The sequence below is a fragment of the Chionomys nivalis genome, chromosome 13 (assembly GCF_950005125.1).
Source record: "Chionomys nivalis chromosome 13, mChiNiv1.1, whole genome shotgun sequence".
Classification (NCBI taxonomy): Eukaryota; Metazoa; Chordata; class Mammalia; order Rodentia; family Cricetidae; genus Chionomys; species Chionomys nivalis.
The window spans coordinates 61,500,624-61,525,015 of NC_080098.1; the positions used below are offsets into that span (position 1 = coordinate 61,500,624).

The following is a 24,392-nucleotide window of genomic DNA, read 5'->3' on the forward strand; positions in this document are numbered from 1 at the left end:
CTTCCTCAACATTAGTGTTCTCTAAGCAAAGCATCCAACAAACAGCAGGCTTACGAGAAATTAGACGATGATTTTGAATGTCCACAAAGTTAAACAAAAAGATGCTTAAACATTCTTCTTACCTGAAATATCATGAGTGAATAAAAAACTACTAAATAATCACAGCAGCATGGATACTTCAAACTTAAGGATGCACTGCTCTGTGAGTGAGGAAATTGATCCAAGTTACTTCTTGGTGATTAATTTCAATTACTGCAGCAAGTTCAAGTCACAGCTCTTAATTTTAGTGTTTCTACTATTAACTCATAATACTAACATATAACCCCAATAATATGAGAAACACATATCTAATTTTTACATGCCCAGGGATGCAAATATAAGGCTTCTTTTTCTTCGCTAATCCCTCATCTCCGGGTTTGAGACGTAGTGGTAGACTGCTTGCCTGGCCTCATTGAGCCCCAGCAGAAGCAAATAAATAAACATAAATCTTAACCTCCCTTCACTTTGCTAGTTGAGCATTAATTATTAGCTTAATACAACGGTTGTTCTGGGAGAAAGAAAACAACCTCAAAACAAGCCTTCTCCAAGGATACAAAGAGCCACTCCAATTGCAACATCAACAAAATGTCAGGAAGCAATAGGCTTTATATCATATGTAAATTTAGAGTTTATGACCAACTAAATATTTTAAAGTCATGCTGTAGCTCTAGAACTGGCCCAAAGTAGGTGTATATAGTACAATCCCAACTACAAGTAAGCCCAAAGGAAAGTCCAATTTGAAGGATCAAATTCTCCAACCCAGCTACTGACATGTCTACACTGATGCCACACTGCATTGGAGTCTGACATATATTCCAGGCATAAATCCCATTACACTCTAAATTGAACAAACTCACCAGTATTTCGTGTCAATCACTAGAGCTCCAAAAAGCCATTAATTAGCAAAGATAACTTGTGAGCAGAAAATCCAAAGACATAAAGATTTCCAATTCCCAAAAACAGTCAGTTAAAGAGAAAAACATGAGTGAAACCATTGCTTCTCCATAGAAAGGGCTGGAGAGATGGCTTATCAAGTAAATGCTGGCCTTGCAAGCAGGAGGACAGGAGTTTGATCCCCAGAATCCCACCTTAAGAGAAAAAATAAAATAAGGTGGATATGGTGGTGCTTGCTTATAACCTCAGTGAGGGAGAACAGGGACACAGGGGCTAACTGGCCAGCCTGTCTATTCTTCTTGGCGATCTGGACCAGTGAGAGACCTTGTCTCAAAAACAAGAAGGAAGGAGAGAAAAATAAAAAGCAAAAAGCTGGCTGTATCTGGCTCATGCCTCTAACCCAGCATTTGGGAGGTGGAGAGGGGAGGCTTGCCAAGTGTTTGAGGCCAGCCTGGACTATATGCCGAGATTCTATTTTAAAACACTTGCATTTGTTTTCTTACACACACACACACACACACACGGTTAACTGACAGTCAAATAGCATTCAGGGAAAGGAATTACACACACACACACACCTCAGAGAGCCAATCTGATGTTATTTAAATATCATGAACTATTTCCCTAACCACGCACAGATGTAACTACGGACTCTTCTGCCAACTGCCTAGTTCAGAAACTTCGGTCTATTTTTAATTATTTGGTTCAGAGGACCCATTTGTGATTAACTACTGTGTTGGATGGCTAGGCAGGTCAAGTTCCTGACCCACAGCAAAGAACACACAGAGAAGCTTAATCATTTTTTAAATAGCGAGAGCAATGTCATAAACCATGTGTAGGAACAACCGATTCCCCAAAGTCTTGCTCACAGTAGTTACAGTTAGAAGCTGGGACGTGTATCTGCAGTGAGAAAACAGAGGACTCTAAGAGATCTAGAGGAAGCGACACCAAAATGAACTTCTTAATAACAAGGAGATTTTCCTCCATGGAAATAAAGGAACAAGAAATAGGAAGAGATGAACGGTGTTGTAAGGACTGATGTCAGTCCGGTCAGGGAGCAGAGTGCTGAACAGAAAGCCAACAGTTTAAACCTCAGATGCAATGAGAAGCTGAACAGGAAATGCAAACCCTCACCCTCAGAGCAAGGCGAAATCCTAGAACAGAAGTGCAGAGAAGCCATGGTTGGGCACTAAGACAGAAAAGACAGCAGAGATAAAAAAAAAAAAAATGAGCAAATCGAAACTCGTAGTTCAATGGGAATTAATTTTAAAAATGTTATATTTATTGTGTGTGGACATGGGATAGGGGTACATGTCACCAAGCATGTGGCAAGGTCAGAGGACTGCTTTGTGGAGTCAGTTCTTCCTTCTACCTTTACAGAGATAACAGGACCCTAATTCAAGATGCCAGGCTTGAGCAGCAAGCAATGATAGCCACAGAGCCATCTCACCAGCTCTCCATGTGAATTGGGTTGGGTTGTGTTTTATGTTCTGAAATAGGGTATCACTCTATAACCCAGGCTACCTTGGAATTCACCATGTAGCCAGGTGTGCTTCCTGCCTCAGCCTCCCAGATACTGGGATTCCCAGCAGGAGCCACTATACCTGGCAAATTTGTTTTGTTTTAAAAATAGTTTCTGCTGCCTGTGGTGTGATGATTCACAGGTGGAGGCGGTGGCAGGAGGAGCGGGACTTCAAGGCTAGCCTGGATTATGTGCGACTAAGTCTCGAAACAACGTCAAAGTAACAGAGGAATAATAATCAAATATTTTCAAAACAAGAAAACCACAAACAGAAGGATAATTTAACACAATGAAAAAAATTGAAATTAAATGTAAGATACTCAGAGCCTACAAATTAAAACACGGATAAAACCTAGCTGATGTTACTGCTACCACAGCGTGGCCCACAACCCTAAATATTTTAAGTTATCCTTTATCTAAATCCTCAAACCCCCTGAGAAGCCTCAGAGTCTCCAGCATCCCAGGCCACGGAACTTTCAGGAGTGGTATCTAATAGCAGCAATCACACTTGCACTAGGTCAATGTCAGTGGGATCTGGGGTTTCAAAACCCAGCGTAGAACAATAGACTGTCTGCTCCTAGGATGGAAAGTGGAGCTTTAACTTGAGGCAGACAGAGCTCTTACTTCTAAAGGGCAGCTCCATCAGCCACGAGTACTGGCTACAAGCCCTCTGCAGGATAGGTCAACATGGAAAAGTCACATTTGTGGGTAATTATGAAATTTCCACAGTCATAAACAATTCCAGATGTTATTATGGGGGGGGGAGCTAATCTGCTGCAGAAAAAAACAAAAAAGAAAACAAAATAAAGTTGACTTCTACAATTATGCATACATATGAATATATATTCATATTCGTCCCCTATTATGCACAAATAAAAATGGATGTTGGCAAGAGATTAGAATTTTCTTTTCAAATAGATTTCTACACTTAAAAAGAAGCACACCTACAACTGAATTATAACTACAAATGGTTTCATATCACCAACTCGTATCATTACTGTGGACTCCGGCTGGGGCTCAGAAACACTTGTATTTCGTTTTAGAGATGTTTCTCTCTGTTGTAGCTGAAGCCAGTGTGGTACGATTTGACCCGTGCCTTTGTCCATAAAACAATCCTCTCAGATATGTAAACAGGGATTTGATTTTTTTTTTCCTTAAATCAAAGAAAGCCAACAATATGGTTGTCAGAACAAGCACCTCTTTCTGTGGGATCCTCTCATGAAATGAAAGCCATTCAAGTTCAATCAACTGCTGTCTCCATCCTCCACCACACAGCAGATTTATGTTTGAGAAGGTTTTGACCGAGAACAAAATGTAACTGAAATATCTCCGCCATTCCTTTTGTCCTACAGAACATTCCATGGGCTGACTTCCCAACAAGGGGCATGGGTTTGTCAGTTACTGTCTGCACTTCTCCAGCCTAGCCTGTTTCTGCTGCAGAGTGCCAGTGTTTACCCTTTCCTGCCCAGACAGAAATAGACACCTTTTGAGATATGTTGCAGCTTGTCACAAAGAGAAACAAAACCCATGGCTTTTATTCTGTGCCACCTTCGAGCCTTCACGGCTTTAAAACTAAGTAAGCCCTGTTGTTTAATTCAGTGATAGGACATTTTGTTAAATACTTATATGCTTATGCAAACAACAGAAAACCAGAGCGAGAATTCTTCTAACAGTTCACACACACGTGTCTACGCACAACCTATCACTGGTGTATTTGAAGGCTCAACTTGTGGTAAGAGACAGTTCAGAACCAGTAGGAACAAGTCTGGGCAAGATGAATTTAGCCTTGACTCCAAGTTATGCTGGTGGGACAATGCCAACCCAGAGAGAGTGGATGCATGCACTGTGTCTAGCAAAGGAATAAGTGGTGTTGGCACAATGGTACCCTAAAACTGAAGAGAGACTGGAAGCCCTAGGGAAAACATAGGGCAAGCGGTGTAGCATTCAGCTGGGTATGACCATCAGTGACTAAGCCTAGTTCAAAATGAGTAGGAGGCCAACTCCAGACAATGGGATGGCTAACACACTGGCTGCCAGGGACGATGTCCAAGGGGAGGTCTCTGAAGCTGGGTATCATCCATTAGGGTGGCCCAGAATAAAAATGGTGATACATTATGCCTCCTGGCAAGTTCATTAAAGACACCAAGTCCTGAGGACTCCCAACGAAGATCCTGGGGGCAACAAGTGACGTCCACCAGCATTGTCTGTTCTGGAACCTGTTAGAGAGAAACATCCTTAGCTACTCCATTACCAAGTTAAGTTCCCTGCAAGACAAATCACCTTGACTTCTGTGGGGGGGAAGAAAGACTCTAAAGAGATAGTGGGGGGGTGGTCAGGTAGAGAAGTACATCCAATTCTAAGTGTTTCTGCACCTAAGAGCGTGGTAGCCTGCCACCAGATGACATCTGCAAAGATGGGAGAGATTGTGTTACAGTTAGGACACACGCTTCGGGGCTATGGAGATGGACAGTAATTAACCACACACACAAAAAAAGATGTCAATACATAATCATCACAAAAGCAATTCATGATCCTGAAGATTCGCCTGTCTTTGCATCTGCAACAAGCACCATGCAGATTCACGGGCAGTGGGACACACTTTGCTAACCTCTCCTGCAATGACCAAGAGCAAAACAGCAGGAACCTACGGACAGGAAGTTGGCCTGGCTCCATCTTCCCACCCACCCACCCAGGAAGGGACTTCTCTCAGAATTCCAAATGCCAGATCAATTTGAATTCCTGGTGTTTCTGACCTTGCCAACAGGACTGCAGTAAAGGAGAGACAGCTCAGCCATGAAAGTATAGTGGCTGTAAAAGGAGACCCTTTCTCCCTAGCCCTCAGTTCATCAGGACTTGGGCACTCCGGACACATCTAACATATAAATGTACAAAGGAACATTCCAGGACTGGAGAGAAACTCAGTGTTTTAAAGTGCTTGCTGGGGGGCTGGAGAGATGGCTCAGAGGTTAAGAGCACTGCCTGCTCTTCCAAAGGTCCTGAGTTCAATTCCCAGCAACCACATGGTGGCCCACAACCATCTGTAATGAGATCTGATGCCCTCTTCTGGCCTGCAGGCATACACGCAGACAGAATATTGTATACATAATAAATAAATAAATAAATATTTAAAAAAAAAATAAAAAAAATAAAGTGCTTGCTGCTCTTACAGAAAACTGGCATTCAATGCCCAGCACCACGCTGATGGGCTCACGGCCACTTGCAACTCCAGCTCCAGGGGATTCAACACCCTCTTATGGCCTCCACAGGCACCTGAATACACATGCACACACACAAGCACACATACAAGCACACACACGCTCACATGCATAAAATAAATCTTAAAATGTCTCAAAGAGTATCAAAGGTTTGCTCATATTCAAAAGGCTGAATTCTTCTATATTTTACCAGGTCCATCTCCAAACTTCTCTGTTGAACCAACTTGATAAAATAAGGACATATCCTTTAGTATTATGAATTCAGAAGCCTACCTGCATAAAGCCCAGGGGAATCTTGGTTGGTTGTACCGGGGGATGGAGGAGTGAGAAAGACTAAAGGTCAGAAAACCCAGACCATAGATCTAAGGATCTAGTTATACAATAAATTATCTTTTTCCCCCCTGCTGTAACCTAATACCTGACAAGAAACAAATTCACAGGGGAATAAGGGTTTACTTGGGCTCGTACTTGAGAGGAAGCTATGGTGCAACACCTTGAAGGTCTCTGGGCTGTGGCCGCAGAAGCATGAGGCTGCTTGTTCACATCTAGGTAGGACAGGGAACAGAGGGAAGGCCACAAAGCATTTTCATGGTTTTCTCTTTGGTTCCTTTGTAGTTCGTAGCATGTGCCACCATATCCTATGTGGGTCCTTCCTCCTTAATGGATCCTCTCTGGAGACTCCCAGAATTGTCTCCTATGGGATTCCAAATCCAGTCAAGTGACAATGAAGATAAACTGTGATACCACAGGGGCCCCATCAGGTGGTGTCAGAACTGCCAGGTTCAGTTGTTACTGTTGCTGTCTCAGGTGATGACTAGACTCCACACAAGGAGACATCCTGACTCTCCACTGAGGCCATTTACCCATGGTACTTGGATTCGTGTGACACATTGTAATCAAGGAAGGCAGACCTATGACACACCAGCCACCATAATACTATGCATAGCTGTGGGTGTTAAGGCTGGGGTTTCTCAATCAGACTCTCCGAGTAAAGTACCAAGAGATAAGGGGAGCTCTGAGTCATTTTGCAGAGAAGCAGGAAGCATAGGACTTCCATGCCTCTGAAGTCTTGGGAGACCCTGGACATTTAAAAAGGGAAAACTTTAAATAATGACGGTGATGATGATGATGATGATGATGATGATATGATTTTCAAAGACTTTAGGGCAAAGAGCCTCCATTTAGTGCATCAGTCAAAGGAACTTAGAGAACAGTCACAGTCAGGTCATATGACATTCTCTGCCCAGCAGCACAGCTCAGCCTGTTCATCTCTCCTTTCCAAAGACTGGCTGCCTTCCTCTCAGCTTCACATAGGATATGAACTCTGACTCCTAGAGCTTGGTCTGGAGTAGGCGAGAGAAGTTTTGGTCTGGGGAGGCCCAAGTTTCACAAAATGTATTTTCTGCTATGTTAATGTTGCCCCAGCTCACATTTGCCTATGCGAATGTGCAGGGTAACTGAAATAGCTCCACAGTGTGCCTGCTGGTGTCTCTCCTCTTTTTTATGTTTATTCGGATTGTTAAAATAATACTGTTCACCTGGGCGGTTCCAAGATGGAAGAAGAATACAGCCCATGCCTCCTGAAGAGTAAAGGACAAAGGGTTGCAGGGGCTTAAGTAGAGCAGGGCAGCCAAAATAAAACACCACAGTGGGCTTCGACGCCATTACTACATCTCCTTCAGATTCCATACAGCGCAACGTTGTAATCCATTTGACAATTTCATGTATATAATGTGTTCGGTTATTCCCACCCTAGCAGCATCTCCCCTTCCTCTCTTTTTCCAGATGACCCCCTTTCTTCTTCTCAAAATATCAAAATATCGCCCTCCACTCTCATGTCTTTTGCTTTGTGAGCCGCCAAGTAGAGATTAATTACTGGAGCATGGGCAAATTACCAGTGTCCATACCACCGAAGAATTGGACTGCCCTCCACTAGCAATCAATAATGCCCTCCTTAGGAATGGATAGGGCCTCATAAGCCCCTCTCCTATTCATAGAAGGCCAAAAACTAGATAAAATAAAATAAAATAAAATAAAATAAAATAAAAAAGAATTAAATAGTGTTCTAGTTTTGTTTTCTGTTTTTGAGACAGGGTCATCCTATGCAGCCAGGGCTGGCCTCAAACTAACAACCCTCCTGCACCCCCTTTCAGGGTGCTGGAATTGTAAGCATGCAGCACTATACTTGATTCGATGTTTAAGTTAATAATAGAATCATCTTTGCTTCTGTCGACACAGTAATTATATGCTTATCTTCTGAGACTCTGAACATATGAAGGGCAAAACTGAGCTGAATTTCACATTTCTGTTGTTAAGTCAAGGTCTCCCTCTGTAACCCAGGCTGATCTGGAACTCACTGTAACCCTCCTGCCTCAGCCTCCTGCATGCTAGAGCTACAGGCATGAATCAGTGCCCAGTTTCTAAAGAGAATCAAGTCAAGCAGCAAAGATACATTGGTGGCAGGAAGCCCCACTGCCAGGTCCTTATGTGAAGGGCATCTCCCCAGAAAAAAGTGTATATAGATGTGTACTTCTCTATGTCCTGGGTTCAACAACCCAGGAGACCTGAAACATGGCAAGAGAATTTAGAACTGCCACCCAAAATTTCTTCTACCCCAATTGGAATCACCCAGAGCAGTATAAGATAGGGTGACTTGTGGATCCCTGTGTGACTGTGTGGAGTCCAAGGGACCAGAGTCTTGGTTCCTGGTATTAAGACCCCATTTCCATCTGATGTACAATCTAGTGCATAGCTCCTCACCCCAACTACCAGATAGGGAAACCATCTACCTGCCAAAAGTATCTTTATCTACCCCAGCAGGGCATCTCCTAGATAAACCATATGCAAGAAGGAGGTGACTGGGCCACCCAATGAAAGAGGCCCAGATGCCACCTTCTGATCCTGTTTCTACCCCCACCCAGTATCATTCCTGTTGAGTCTTGTTATATATACAAAGGACTGCTTCATTGCCCCCACCCCAGCTCGGTCACATGGCTCCCAAATCCATACTATGTCTCCTCCAAACCCGAGCAACCTGACTCAGAACTCCCTTCCAGATAGACTTAAGCCTGGTGTTCATCTGAGTTGGCAGACAGGGTCTACAGACCATGTACGAAAGACTGACTAAAACCAGGGGACTGAGTTAGGACAACTGAACCTCACTCGCATGCATTCAGTCCTCCAACACAACAGTTATGCCTTTAGGAATCATCAGGAAGCCAAAACTCAACAGGATTTTTTTTCCTACACAAAGACAGTTTTCGACATTCAGAGAGTTCCTTTGCCTGAGTTGAATGTGTAATACTGTTAGGACTCAAAACTGAGCAAAGCCAGCATTCTATTGCACGGAGCTTTCGTTCCAGAAGATTGGGCCCTTCTGTATCCTTTCTGTCTTTTGGTCACAGCCCTCTGGCACATCCTCATTACTTTGTCACCCACTTGCATGGTGCCCGATGTTAGTCTAACAGATGTCACCATTTTTCCTCTGCTGTGGCCCATCACAGACAGAGTGGATCCAGGTCACAATTCTGTTGCCTTGGCCCACGTAAATAGAAGGACTCATACTCAGTTTGTAACATAAAGACTCAAGTCATAGGGAAGTACCTGTATACGCTGCATGCTTACGTACGTCAAATTTTAAGCCCAGGGCAGCAGGGAAGACCCTCTGAGCTAGAAAAATGTTTTTTAAAATGGATACAGAAGTATTGGATGTGGTGGTTCACACGTGTAATCTCAGTGGCCATGAGGCCGAGAGAGAGGAAGATTGCTACATGTTCAAAATTAGCCTGCTCTACAAAGTGAGTCCAAAGCTAGACAGAGCCACATAGTTTGTCCAAACAAGTGTTACAGAGGAAGAAAGGGGCTGTGAGAGTTCAAACAGTCTCAGCTAGCCTAGCCCAAGCGCTCCCTTAGGAAGGGACAAAAAACTGAAATTTTAAGAACAAGGGGAAATTAGTCAGACAGAAGCAAAAGGGTGCTGGTCCTAAGGAAGGTGGCCCAAAGCATTTGGGGTCTCCAACAGAAGAGAAGACTCAGAAGGAAGCACTCAGTGACTGAGACAGCTACATGGGTGTCCCAGCTGGAGTGACAAGGGACATCCCAAGCTAGGGAACCCGATTAAAGATGCTGAACTTCATTCTACTCCTGTAAGAACCTAGATAAGGGGCAGGGAGAACATTAGCGCAAACAAAGATACAAACAGATTTCTAATATTCAGAAATGTCTGCTCATACTTCAGCGGGTAGAATGGGTAGGACTGGAACAAGAATGTGTGCAGTCAGGTGTACTGGCACATATTTGTCTGAAGCCCGAGACTGGGGAGGTGGAAAGAGAAGGATCACTGGCAGTTAGAAGCTAGCAGCCAGGAATATACAGAACAATCCTGTTTCCAAAGAAACCCCAACCACTTAATTGGGGAGTAAAGCACATTTTGAAGGATGTACATTTTCCCCATATATATACTATAAATATATGACCCTCTGTCTCCAGAGTTACATTCAAGATCAACTCAAACTCCAGCTTTTGTCTTGAACAACAGAAAGAGAAACATCTATATAGAAAGTCCATTCAGTAGACATTTTGCATGCCAAGCCATTCCAGCCTGGCTGAGGCATAAGCTTTTCAGATCCTGAAACTTACTTTTGCCTTTAACTCGATACCCAGGAAACTGTGCCAACCTTTCTTTCCAGAGAGTTATCTACAAGGGAGAGCTACACCAGGCAGGGAGGGATGCCCAAGTTGTCTATCCTCCAGCCTGATGTGGGAGCCGGACCACCCCTGCAGGTCAAGTCTTCAATCAACCAGCATCTTGGACAACTGGTACACTTTGATATTCCTGCTTCATCCCTTGAGGCCAAAGGGAGGGAGGAAAGCGGACATATTATTACCCACATTCCCAGGACAGGAAACACAGGTCAGCCACATAGAGCAGGGGATCCAATGCAGAGCAGAAGAAATGTGACAGCCAGGGTGGTGGCCTAGAGTGAGTAAGGGGTCAAGGAGAAGAGCAGACGGGAAGAGAAGAAAAGGGGGCAGGGGGACTTTGAGCATATGCAACATAGGTCTTTAAGAGGAAACCATTTTCAAGAGAAAAAGGAGAGAGAGAATGAATGAATGAATGAATGAATGAATGAATTATCCCAGGAAGAGCCAGATAGTCGGCTGGTCTAGTACAGAGCTCAGAGGAGCTCAGATGTCCCTCTGATCTTGTCTTCCTTCCAAGAGGGTCCACAATAGAAACTAAAGAAATGAACAACCCATCATGCCTTGAACTTTTCTGTGTAACACAAAGGCATTGTCAGGGACTGGAGAGATTGCTCGCTCAGTGGTTAGCGTGTGCTGCTCTAACAATGAATCCAAGTTCAGTTCCAATCCAGTTGTGTCAGGTGACACAACCTCGAGTAATGAGCTCCAGAGGCTGCAGCACTCTCTCCAGGCTCTGAAGATATATGTACTCAAGTGCACACACTCATACGCAGACATGCATACATACACTAATTAAAATTTTAAATAAATATTAAAAAGCATTGCCACTGGAACTTTAAAATTGGAGTGTGCAATAGATACAGTAGAAAGGATTTTTCCAAAAAGAGTCCCATCTAGAACACAGGAAGGGCTTGTTTTCACAGATCAGCATACATAGAAACTCTCTGCTGACTGACAGAAGGACAATTAGTAAGTCAACACAGAGTTGTGCTATCTGGAGTGAGATCAAAGCAGTGCAAATCTGAAAACCCAGGGGCCAGTTGAGCTCGCCAAAGAAATAAGATGGATGAACCTCACACCCTAAGTCAGGTTGGAGCAAGACCTGTTTCTCCATCATTAGCAGCAACAGAGGTCGGGAAATGTTCTGGAAGCGATTCAGGACAAACCCCTTCTCACTCAGCAGTCAGCCTCCGGATCTGTACCCTGAGCAAAAACTACTTCTGAGGGCAAAGATACTCATCTTGGCTTCATGCTAAAAAGCAGCAGAAACAGGCCGAGTACCCCAGTGATATGCACCTTCACATGGAACGATTGATAGACTGCTGCGTATTCCAGGAGACGACAGTTTTATTGTCTAGGGAGCAAATCAGGCTGTTAAACATAAATGGGGAAAACCAAACGTTAAAAAAATAAAAAAAAAAGGTACATCTTAATTTGTCAAAATCTAGAACAGAGCAGACAAAGCGGCTTGCTGGCAAGCCTTAGGATCTGAGTTTGATCCCTAGAATCCGCATGGTGAAAGGAGAGAGCCTTCTCATGTGAGTTGTCCTCAGACCTACAAACACACACATAACACACGCACACACACATACACACAAACACACACACATAACACATGCACACAAACACGCACACACATACACACAAACACACACACATAACACATGCACACAAACACACACACATAACACATGCATACAAACATGCACACACACACACCACACTAAACAGATAAACAAGGTGAACATGGCTTAAGGACTTGAATGGCAAATCCACAAAAGAGCCGTGCTAGCACTATATCTAGCTGAAGGCCGTGTTTCCACCCCTCAAGGGGCAGCAGATACTCTTCCATGGGCCATCCCACCTGCTGATGACATCACTTCCACACAAGGGAAGTGAGTCTGGTCCTCTCCAAGTTTCAAAGATCAAATTAGGGTTCACAGTTCTGTCCTCAAAGACCCAAGGGCACCCCCTTATCCCTGAAACATAGCCTTGCAGTTACTTCTGCTTCCTTCCCTCACGTCTAGAATACTGTGCCTTCAACGTTTGTGCATTTACTTCTGTAAGTGTGAGATTCCACCCTGAGGTGATACGGTCAGGGTATGTGTACTAGTTGGATTTTATGTCAACTTGACACAAGCTAGAGTCATTTGGGAAAAGGGAAAATGTCCCTATCAAACTGACCTGTGGGCAAGCCTGTGGTCTGGACTGTTGATTGGTGAGGGAGGGCCCAGCTCACTGTGAGTGGTGCCTCCCTCTGGGCTGGTGGTTTGGGTGCAAAATAAAAAGAAGAAAGGAAAAGGAAGAGAGGAAGGAAGGAAGGAAGGAAGGAAGGAAGGAAGGAAGGAAGGAAGGAAGGAAGGAAGGAAGAAAAAAGAAAAAAATATTGGGAGCAAGTCAGTAAGCACCAATCCTCCATGGTCTCTACTTCAGTTCCTGCCTCCAGGCTTTGAATTCCTGCCCTGACTTCCCTCAGTGATAGAGTATGTGACCAGAGAGTTGTGAGTGGCATAAACCTTTTCCTCCCCAAGTTGCTTTGTCATGCTGTGTTATCATAGCAACAGAAACCCTAACTAAGCCAGCATGCTTATCAAGCCAACAATCCCGAGACAGCCATTTCTTCCCCATTCAACAGATGAGGGACCTGGGGGTCACAGACTTAAGAGATGTGGGCAGGGCCACTCAACCACGGAGTCCCAGTCAAAATCAAAAAAAAAAAAAAAAAAAAAAAAAACAGCTTCTACACAGGCGCAGGTAGGTATTCCAAAAGCTCCCAAATGTCATCTCTTCCATTCGCACACACCCGCCTAAAGAAACTATTAATAATTGCGATACATCTCGAGGCATCTGCACGAGCTGCTTATAAATGAACTGAAAACACAAGGGTGCATTGCACATGCTAATTGGAAGAGTTGAGGCAGAAGAGCAAAAGAATTACCTGGGAACTCCCACCTGCACCTGCAGGTAAAACCAAATGAAATAATTATAATAAAAAAAATGTCTACTCACAAATGAAAAGCGGGGTATATGACCCTAGATACTGACACTCAGATCTAAGTTCCAGTGCGCCTCTTGCAAGAAATAATGCCACAGTTAGCTGGAAGATTCCTCCTAGTTATAACACGCTCCCCCTCCTGAGAGGGCTCTTGTTTGGGGCTATGATACCAAGAACAGTAAAAACACACACACACAGGAAGCTACTGCGGTATGAAACTAATATAGATGTGTTGATAAATGAATGTCGGTACCACTTCTGACTTACTCTCTAAATAATGACATAATAATAGGCAAAATATAAACTCTAATTAAATACCAAACCTAACAAAGTCAAACAACAGCAAATGATGCTTGACAGAAGCAAAGGTCTTAGGGGAGGTGAGGGGAAGAATTAGAATGAAATCACAGAACTTGGCTGGGGACAGAGATGGCTCAGTCGGTAAAGTGCCTGAGGCGTAAGCGTGAGGACCTTCGTTACCCACATCAAAATCAAAACCAACCAACCAACAAACAAGAAAAGAGAAACTTGATATTACGGTGTAACTCTAGAGCTGAGCAGATATGTGTGTGTGTGTGTGTGTGTGTGTGTGTGTGAGAGAGAGAGAGAGAGAGAGAGAGAGAGAGAGATGCAGGTGGATCTCCAAAGTTTGCAGACTAGCTTATCTAGCTGACAGATAAGAGACTGCCTCCAGAATTAAGAAACACAAAAGGACACTCAATGTTGACCTCTGGCCACCACACACAGAATCAGAAAACTATACAAAGTCAGTAAGGGAAAAGGCCCATGACATCATTTTTTTCCATCACTTAGAGATGGGGAAACTGAGGCCCAGCAAGGCTTAAAGGCAAGCATTCCCTCTGATCTAGCAATAAGGCAAAACAGAGACTGGGTTTCCAGGCTAGCAGCTGAACCGACCCCCTCCTCCGAACTCTGTGTGTTGGAAAGCTATTGCACTCTGAGTCGTATTTTTAAAACAGCATTAAACATTCTATAAATATTAAATTCCTTTTTAATAATTTTCTAATGCACAGGGGCATATTTGAAGAAAGGGGGCCTGGTTTTGATTCCTTTTGGAAAACAGTACAGTGCCCGGGAGTTTAACCTAGTATTGAGTGAAATATTAACAGGCCATATAATGGTTTCAGTGTTTCTTCAGGAAAGCCAAACAGAATTCAAAAGGCATATCCCCCGGGGCCTTTGGCGGTCGTGCTTCTGGGGCGCGCAGTCAACTCTACGGTCTACTCCACAAGCCCATCACTGTTAAGTAACTCATCAGCAAATAGAGGAAATTACCAAAGGGGATTTGCCAAGCAATTAGTCCTCTGAAGCAGATGACATACAACTGTTCTGGGGAGGAGCTTCCCAGCCAGTCATATGTCAGACTCGGAGCCTAGTAATCTGTAAATAAAATGCATGGCGCGCGATTGCAACTGTGATGGAGCTGCCAGCCAAGCTCATCACCAGTCAATCTCAGGCCCTTTCCCCTTCTCCGCACGTCTGTACAGGGAGGGGCATTGCCACTGAAGAGAAAAGAAAGTCGTGGTAAATTTCACCCAGTGTGCAGAAGACACTCAGGCTACCTACACAGCACCTGGACACAAACTAGCTAAGAGTCACTGGCGGGGGGGGGGGGGGGGGGGGGGGGGGGGGGACGGGACGGACGGACGGATGGACGACACCGCACACAGGCGAGGGCAGGAAAGGCAATGGTGCAGACCACCGTGAACCCTGCACTCCTCAGTGCTACCTGGCTACAGTTGACCGCCTCTGGCTGCACGTTTTGTTCTTAGAGTGTGCCCCAGTGAAGCTCGGCATCTATCGCGCTGGAGAGATAGATCGCTCCTATCTGCCAAGTCGTGGAAGCTGAGCAATGACCCAGAGAAGCTCTCTGGAGTCAAAAGTTCAGCAGCTCCCTGGGACTCCGTGTTGAACAACATCTGGAGCCAACTTCAGCCAGTCCCCCAAAGCAGATAAGCAGAGTGCTGCTGTCATCATTTTCTTCCATTAATAATTATCAAACGTGCGTAGGAATCTTGGGGCCGCACGGGGAAGAAGAGGAAGAATTGTTACGAAGACAGCACCTGAATCAGAAGCTCATGGGAGTCTCTGATCAAAGGCTCAGGCGTAGAAATGGGAAGTTCGGGGGCCCCAGAACCGTCCCCCATCTTGGTTTCTGAGCATCCACTGTGTCTGAGTTATGGCTCACTTATCATTCTTGGCAGACTTTGCCTTCTGTATCTAAGTGTGAGCTTCTTAATATAGATAGGACTCGGGGCTTGAGGCTAATTCAGAGCCACAGTGAGGAGTCTGAGCTACGGTCAGTTAATTCCTGGCAAAAGTGGGCAAGTTGCCTACCCACTGTTGTCCTCCAGTATCTACATCCCATGGCCTAGATACAACCACAGTGTCTGCCAGATATGAGCGTAACGAAGATTAAATGACTTTGTGTTCAAAAAAGCAACTGTATACTGCTCATCACTGTTTTCCCGCTAGGGTCTCTTCTTCCACCCTAGATACTCATTAAAGGTTTCCAGGCAGCCTGAGACAGCTCAGTCAGCAGAGCAAATCCCCAGAATATGTGTGAAAAAGTCAGGGGTGGTGGCACACACTTCAACCCCAATGCTGGAGAAGGCCCAATGGAAGGATCCCTGGGGCTCACTGACTGGCCAGCCTCACTGATCAGCCAGAATCCCTATCTCGGAGAACAAGATGGACGGCACCTGAGGAAGAACATCTAGGGTTGACCTCTTGGACACATATAGACATGCACAGAAGTCATGCTTTTAATATTATTATTTATGTATTCATATTTTCATGCTTAGCCACTTGAGGGCAATGCAAAGAGTTCATAAACAACTCAGTAAAATAACAAAACAAAATAAAAACTTGAAGCACTCCTCAGGTTTTCCCTAATTTTGTGTAATAAGCTACTCACTAACACCACTGTGTACCGTGGACTCTTAGGCTAACTCCCCCCCACCCCAGAACTAAGGCTTAACAATGATATTTATTTCAATGGGATCTCAAGTAGCCCAAGCTTGTTCAAACTTACTAGGTAGCTGTGGCTGGCCTTGAACTTCTGACCTCCCTGCTTCAGGCTCCTAAGTGCTAGGCCTACAGGAATACACAGCCATATTCAGCTCAGTTATATAAATCTCTATCTCCTATAGGGTATTAAGTGAGAAGCCAATTTGTTAAAGAGCTGTGTCTGGAATCTTAGAATTTTCATAAACAAAGATTCATGACTATCTATCTCTTTATATATGTATTTTTCTCGCATTGACAAGAACCTATAGAAAGCCTCCAGGAAATCCTCCAAAGTTATGAAGCACACCCATACTAATACGATTATCAAAAGTACAGTAGCTGAATTGCCACAAATGAACAATGGCTAAGTTGTTAAGTGGCTGACACAATGAAGATACACGCCTGTCACATGAGAAGAATCAATCAACAGTAGCAAAGATCAAAGACACGCTGGGATTGCTGCTGGCAGGAGCAGGGGCACCATCGAAAGTCTCGGGAAATCGCTTAGCGGAAAGCAAAGGAAGCATTTGTTTTAAGTGGAGAGAGAGACACCGCATGGGCTGCGTGTCAAAAGCGGCCTTCGTTTTCTTACACATGCATATTAGAGCTAGCTAAAATTAGCTCCAGTTCCTATTTTATAAAGGAATAACTGTTTCAACAAGATTTCATGGCATTCAGTTGAACACAGACTTTCTAGGGTTCCAGAGCTCTCACAGAAGAAGCCCCCCTCCACGACCCACCCCTGTAACAACCCAATCCCTCCTACCACCCCAGCTTTTGAAAAACTGGCAAACAAAGGCTGTGCCACCATTCAAGCTCCCCTTCTTGCTGCCTCTTACCTTCACCCTACGCATTCACTGCCAGCTCCTGTGTCCTTAGATCCAGTCATGCCTTTTGTGTGTCCACCCCTTTGCCAGGCACAAGACCCCAAAGGCCAAATTCAAAACCCTTTTTATGCCAGCGATGCTTCCAAACTGCTCTTCGGACGGACTTCTCAGCTATTCCCATACCCCTGCCAGTCTCCTTGACTTCTGCAACTCAGAACACCCCTCCCCACACCTTCAGCCACAGTTGCCCAGCCTACATACGACATACAAGCAAGCTTTTGCTTGTTGTCCCAGCAGCTTGCAAGACTTTCCTCTGTCTCTCTCCATCTCTTCCCACAGAAGTGCAATCCCAGCCTTCAGAGACCAAATCACATGATCCTCCTCCTCACAGTCTTTCCTGAGCTCCCACCACCCTTTTAAATTCCTTCCGGGTCAGAATGTACCCCTCAGTAAGTACAGCCCAACCCTTTCAGCTTTGTTAGCTATTCCAGCACATTCCTCCTTTCTCAAGCCTGGTCACGAAGAATGTATAATCTCCTGTAGCTCTTACTCACTTGCATGTCCACGGCACCATGCAGTAGTTAAAAGAAAAATACCCAGTGAATGTATGAATGAATCACTTCTTTACATAGATAGTAACTGTGAATAAGTTAGGTCATAACTTGTTTAGCTGCATCATCTTTATAAAATAACCAGCGCCAGAAATAATAGCCCAGACTTTCATTTAGAAGAATAACATGAATGTATCAGAATACAACATGATATTCTCTCCCTGCCCACAGACAGCCGTCAGTTGTGAGGACCATAATGAGGCCATTATGTATGCAAAATGCTTAGAGAAAGTGTAGACGTTTCTTTCCTGCGCAAGCACAGAAAATATCAACAGCCTAATGTTCCAGGTGAGATTGCACTATTTTGTCAGCAAGGCCGTGAATATCACGACACTTAACCGAGTGGTTATGAGACCAGAAACCCCTGCATCTTAACAAGCAGGCCATGCTGCCCAAGATAAGGCTCCTGGCAGCCTGTCTTGTTCATAAGAAAATTCTTGAGATTGTTTGGTTATAGATAATGTCTCTCTTCAAATACCACAGGTTTTAAAAAGAAAAGAACACCTCATCCCACATACTCCTGAAACATATCTCCTGAAAGGTCAGTGCAAGGACCATCTATCTGCCTGGCAAAATACACGTATTAAGCAGGTTCCCCCAAAGAGGGAAGGCAAGAGTGTGCCACCCCACCCTGCCCATTAGCAGACACCTGCAGATCTTAAGAGGCTTGCCCTGCCAGTAGCTAGACATCACTTACTACCATTTAAATGGAGTTTCTCAAATCCACAGTCAATACAATAGAAAGAATCCATTTGCATAATTCAAAAGAACACAATGCTTGTGGCCTGGTAACTACCCCCATTCTCTGCTTTGCCCCACAGAGGACTCTTAGATTTTTTTCTTTCTGTCTTTCTGTCTGTCTGTCCATCTGACTTGGGAATTGAACCCAGAGCTTCACACATGCTAGGCAAGTGCTTTCCCACTGAGCTGTGTTTCCAGACTTCCAGCTATTCTTTCTAAGGCTTAAACATAATTATTAGTCAGTCCTTTTATTATTATTATTATTCAAACAAACTACAAATAACTCTATTGATGCAAGCTATTCATCAGTTTATCTTACAGCGCAAAAAAAGATATGCATCCTATCACAGTATGAGTTAAGATAAGTTCAGAATTTAAAATTCAGAAAAATAAATAGAACTCTTATTGGCTTTGTAGAGCCACAAATGCCTACAGGGTTGGTCCAAAGGCCAAGGTCTGGGTATATTTACTTGTTCTTAGTCATGTATGGTCCAGGAGCAGCCATGGAAAAAGAAGAGATTTACATTCCCCCTCCCTGTCTAGAGATAAGCTATGTGCTAACAATGATAGCTTATGAGAACAGGTCATACCTAAGCCATATGCCCGGCACACTCAAGCCACACACATGCATTTTTTTTTTCAGTCCATCCTCACAGTAGCCCTCTGTTGTCCTCATCTTGCAAGAAGAAGCCGAGACATGAACAGTATACAGGCATGTGCACAATCAAAGTAGCATCTTGATATTTGAAATCCAAATACTCTGGCCAATGTCAGAGCTCCGAGCTGTTATCTCGGAGGTCATGGAGCTTGTATTTAGCTTAAGATAAACTGGTTCTGTGGCATACACACAGAAAACTGTGAATTTTCTTTGGAGTTTGATTTTGTTTTGCTTTTTGAGAAGGGTCTCAGGCTGTATCCCAAGCTATTCTCAAGCTCACTGCATAGCTGCTGTTAGCCTCAGACTCTGGCCCATCCTCCTTCTGCCTCAGCTCTTCCTATCAAGTGCTGTGATCACACACATGAGCCACCATGACCGGTTCCACTAGGCCATTCTGTAAATGAACACTTGGTAAAGCTAGTATCTACCTCTTGCTGAGTAGATTTTGATGTCCTCGATTTGGGGTGTGTGGTTTGGTAAAAGCGCCTTTTGCTTCTTACCAAGAAAGGAAACAGGAAAGTTCCAGAAACACTTCCTTCATTCCAGAAGACCAGCGAGGAACATTCTGATTCAGGAGGTCTAGGGTGGAGCCCCAAACTCTGTTTGAAACTCTCGAAGTGAGTCTGTTGCCCAGCCAGCCTTTGGAACTTCTGATGTTGCCTGGCTTCACGGCTTCAAGCAGAACTACTCTCAAGGCAGCTAGAAACCAATCTTTTATTTTCTATTCCACAACCCCCTCCCTCGCCTGGTTGTGTACACTAGTGTCCCCAAGCCCTTTCAGTCCCACGTCCTAGCTGAATTCCATTCTCTCTGGATTTCATAGAAGGGCACTGGCCTCCTGTCTGCTCTTTAACAGAGAACCCTGGGTCAACAGTCCTTGCTTACACGCTGTTTCGAGACTCTCTCAGCCAGAAAAATTTACTGTATGTGAGGAAATCAGGAAGTTGTAAAATCCAAACAGACACAAAGAGACTCGAGATTCAACAACTTCTGGCAGCCACCGACCCAACAAACAGTTTTCTGCTTCCCTGCAAACGTATCATACTACAGTTAGAACCTAAAACGGCAGAACCAGTCTCAGGGGAGATGGCAGCTTAGTGTTCTTAATTGACTTAAGGAAAGGTGACATGTAAAATGAACAGGCACAAGCCTCAGGCAGCAGGCATCGATCAAGACAAATTCAATGCAGATTTCTTCGTGAACCAAATAGACCACAACCATAGATGCTTTTATCCAGTTTTTATACACACACATACACACACACTGGGCAATTTTCCATATACTGCAGTTATGAAGAAAGTTATATTTCACAGTTTACAGAGTGCATGGCTGATGAGCAACCATCCCAAGTCAGATAGAAAACATGGTAAACCTCTCACCTGGCACGGGATGCATTCCCTGCAGAAGGAGGTGATGCAAGAGGATGAAGAGACTCTTGGACAAGGATGGCAGACAGATCTGTAGCTTGAACGGACTGCCCTGATGACTTGTTTCAGGGAGCACGACGCTTCTACAGTGGTCCAGGAAGTGCAGGAGAAGAAATCCAAGGTGAAAGGCCAAAAAAAAAAAACAGAGAAACAAAAAAAGAATAAACTGCTTTTAAAAAGATATCTACCTTAAGACGTAGGCACTGAAACACAAGTCTCAAGAAGAAAAATTTGAATTTTGTTCTAAAAGAGTTACACAGATAGCAGCCAGCTTAAGACAGGTCTGGTTTTATTCCACAGGGCTCAGGGGATCCAACATATGAAATCTAGGCCACCTCTTGAGCCAAATGAAAACCTTGGTTCCGCGTTTATGGCAGCCACTGTCATTTTCCTCAAACAGCCAACACACAAGCCCATGCTAGTCATCACAAATAACATCACGTAGAAAAGGGCATGGATGAAATAGTAATTTAGTCAAAAGCCTAATTTGAATTGGGTATATATTAACCTATCCACATGTAACTTGAAAGACAACCATGACAGAATATTAACACACTAGCCCAAAGGTAAGGGAGGAATCAAATGCAGAAGAAAATAAGGATGCATTTTGAGAAAAAGTCTCATGTAGCTCAGGCTGATCCCAAACTTGCTGTGTAGCTCAGGATGACCCAGAACTTCAGATCACAAGTGCTGGGAATACAGCCATGTGCCACCATGCCCAGTTTATGCAATGCGAGGGCATCAAACTTACAGCTTTGTGCATGGTAGACGGGCACCTTTGCCAACTGGGATACTTGCCCAGCCCTAAATTTTAAATCATTTCATTGTTGAACGGATACTGTCTTCACTTTCATTTTGCCCCAAGAGTCAATCAAGGTTACCCACTATATGAGGAATTCGTGAATGGATAAATGAAAGAAGAAATGAATGAATCTTCATGGATTTTGGTGCTCCTGAGATAATTTTGTGAATTAAAGATGTGTGCACAGACCCAGAAGTAGACAACTTGAACGGCTAGCAGACTTTTTAGCCTTAGCCATTAAAATCATATCCTGAAGTGCTGGGGATACACAATTAACCAGATTAAACCAAAAAAAAAAAAAAAAACAAAACAAAAAAAAAACAGCCATGCTGGTGGGATAAAAAAAAAATCCCCTCAACTAAGTGAATGCTGAACTGGTTTTCAGTCAGATCGCTGGAGCCGAGCTGTGTGTGTTTAAAATTTTAAATTTAGTCTGGATTTCCTACGCTCACGCCAGGTAACAGTAGGAAGGAGAAGGCCCAGAATTATATTGGGTGTCAGAAAGAAACTATTCTGGAACTATGAATATGATCTCCAGTGTGAGTACTCTGTAAACAGGTGAAGAAGCCAATTATCCCCGGGTCCACGGTAGCTCATCTCAGGAGTCATAATTATTTTCAACCATACACACTCGCTATTTTTAAGAGCACAGCCCAGCTGGAAAGGGAAATAACTCCCATTTCTTTCCAGCACTTTGCAAAGTAATGAATAGTAGCCAAAGCATTCTTCCTTCTAACGAATCCATTCACCACCAATTTATCTAAGCATCTATTAGGAGCCAGGGGCTGCTCTGCAAAAGGACTTTTTAACAGTCTTCGGTTTCCCTGTGTGCAGTCTGTGTGTAGAGAGAAAAGCTCAAGTGGGCTATATTGTCCTTACAAAAAGAAAATAAGACACCATCTTTCCACGGAGAAGGTTACTGGGTTACAGGCGGTGACCAAGTTCAACAGGAGTTCACCAAATTCTATTTCATCTTAGCGCAGCATTTATTTTAAGGGCAAGGGAAGTCTTGATTTTTATCTGGTAACATTTCAGAGGACGCTCAAAATACTTCATAATCCCTTTCCCAGAAGCTGCAGGTACCGGGGACTTGGGCTTGCTTGTATGTGGATTTGTGTGCACACAGGGCCTTGTTTACACATCGCCCGGCAGATAAGACTTGTTAGAGTCCAAATTACAGTCTCCTCCCATTCTGCTGAAGTGCACAGAACAGTCAAATGTGATGTAAATGCTGTCAAATATTAATTTACTCTAGCATCGGCATGCTTCCTTCTTTCGAAAAGCATTTGTCCTGCCATCCTTGCCAGAGTAAGAGAGAGTTGTTTACTTGTGTATTCATCACAGGAAAAAAATACAAGAATCAAGTCAAGGCCACGTGAACTCACTTAAGGACACACAATAAGCAAGACAGTAAATGACGGAACATTATAGACGATGACACACACTAAAATTGGAATCTTTAATATTTTAAGAGCACATATCAGAGAAACACAGTACTACGAATAGTGGAGGATTCCCAAGCCAGATGGCCCAAATAACTAAACATGCGATGGTATACAAACACCAGGAGGTAACACTGGTCAGGACCAGGGCCCAGGGCACAAAAAGAGAAAGTTTGCTCTCCACAGTGGCAAGAAAAGGCCTTCTCTTTCTGCAAGAAACACATATGCTTACAGGTCGGCAGCTGTAATCACCACTAAAAATACCTGATAAATACATTGTTCTAAATCTGTCCCCTTAAGGCACTTTGGTGGAAGCAGGATGAGTCCTTGTGATACCAAATGATGCCCTGCAGTCAGGGGAGCACCTACCCTCTAAGCCCGACATCTTATTACACCATGAGTTTTCTGAAAAGGGATTTTCAAGTAGAGTACATTTTTTTTTTGTTTACAGGATGGCAATTATCATTGCATTTTCATTATCCCACAAATGGTGTGCATTAAGAGTTATAGAAAAATCAATGAAGCACGTCTGCTAACATCAAATATGCCAAACAAAGGGGTGCGTGAGTGGCCTTGTTTGTCTACAATAGCTCAAAACATGTTTTAGTTCATGCGTGATAGTAGTAACAGGTAGCATAAGCGTTTCTAGTCAATTATCCTGAAGGGTTCAGGGTTAGAAGGATCATAAAATACGCTATTGCACTGATTAAAGTCAAAAATACTTATAAATAAAATTGGGCAAGGAAAATAAAAACACCATTTCCACAAATAAAGATAAATTACCACACAACATGCCTTTTCCTCCATAGTTTTAAGTATTTATTTTTTTAAGAAGCCTCAATCCAATTATAACTCTTTCAGCCAATATCTTTTCAATTATGTAAAGCAAGCATCCTATATATGCATCATCATGGTACTGCTCACAGAAAATTGGAATGAGTAAATTTATTTTACTAAACCAAATTAAATGCAACTAAAATAGTATTACTGATGACTCAGATATTCAAATCTTAAACAACAAACAAAAGAAAAACTGTATGTTAGCCCTTGGGCAGAAATTGTGGCCTCCACTGCTATTCCCATAATTTGTTGTTTTTAACAAACATTTAGGAAAATCAGAAGGGCTGCCTCTGTTTTCAGGTTGGAAGTATGGCCAAAAGGATCAAAATCTGTTCTTTGAAGCAATTAAATTGCACAAACGTAACTCTCTCTAAACCAATCGTGCAGATTTGCCTGCTACTCTGAAAATGCAGAGCCTGGATGTCAGGGACCCCAACCCCCTAAAAAAATAGCGACAGACTGTCTTTCGAGAAGGCTCTTTTCATATGCAAGTATTTAATCTTTTCTGAGTCTAAATGATGTGTTGTCTTCAGACCACTAGAGTTCAAAGAAATGAACATTCACTGCGACATTCAAGTGCTTGCACAAGCTCTGCCTTTTAGTAAAGTATATTTATTGACTATCTCCTAATAGGAAGCACAGTGA

General features: G+C 43.5%; 1 protein-coding gene across 3 annotated transcripts in view; it reads right to left on the bottom strand.

The window, feature by feature from the left end:
* Positions 1-24,392, bottom strand: part of Atxn1 (ataxin 1) — a 384,541-nt gene that overhangs the window by 355,597 nt on the left and 4,552 nt on the right. For all 3 annotated transcript variants that reach the window (XM_057786906.1, XM_057786904.1, XM_057786905.1), the window contains exon 2: positions 20,616-20,746. The gene's annotated coding sequence lies outside the window, so the exon portion shown is untranslated. The remainder of the gene's footprint in view (positions 1-20,615; positions 20,747-24,392) is intronic.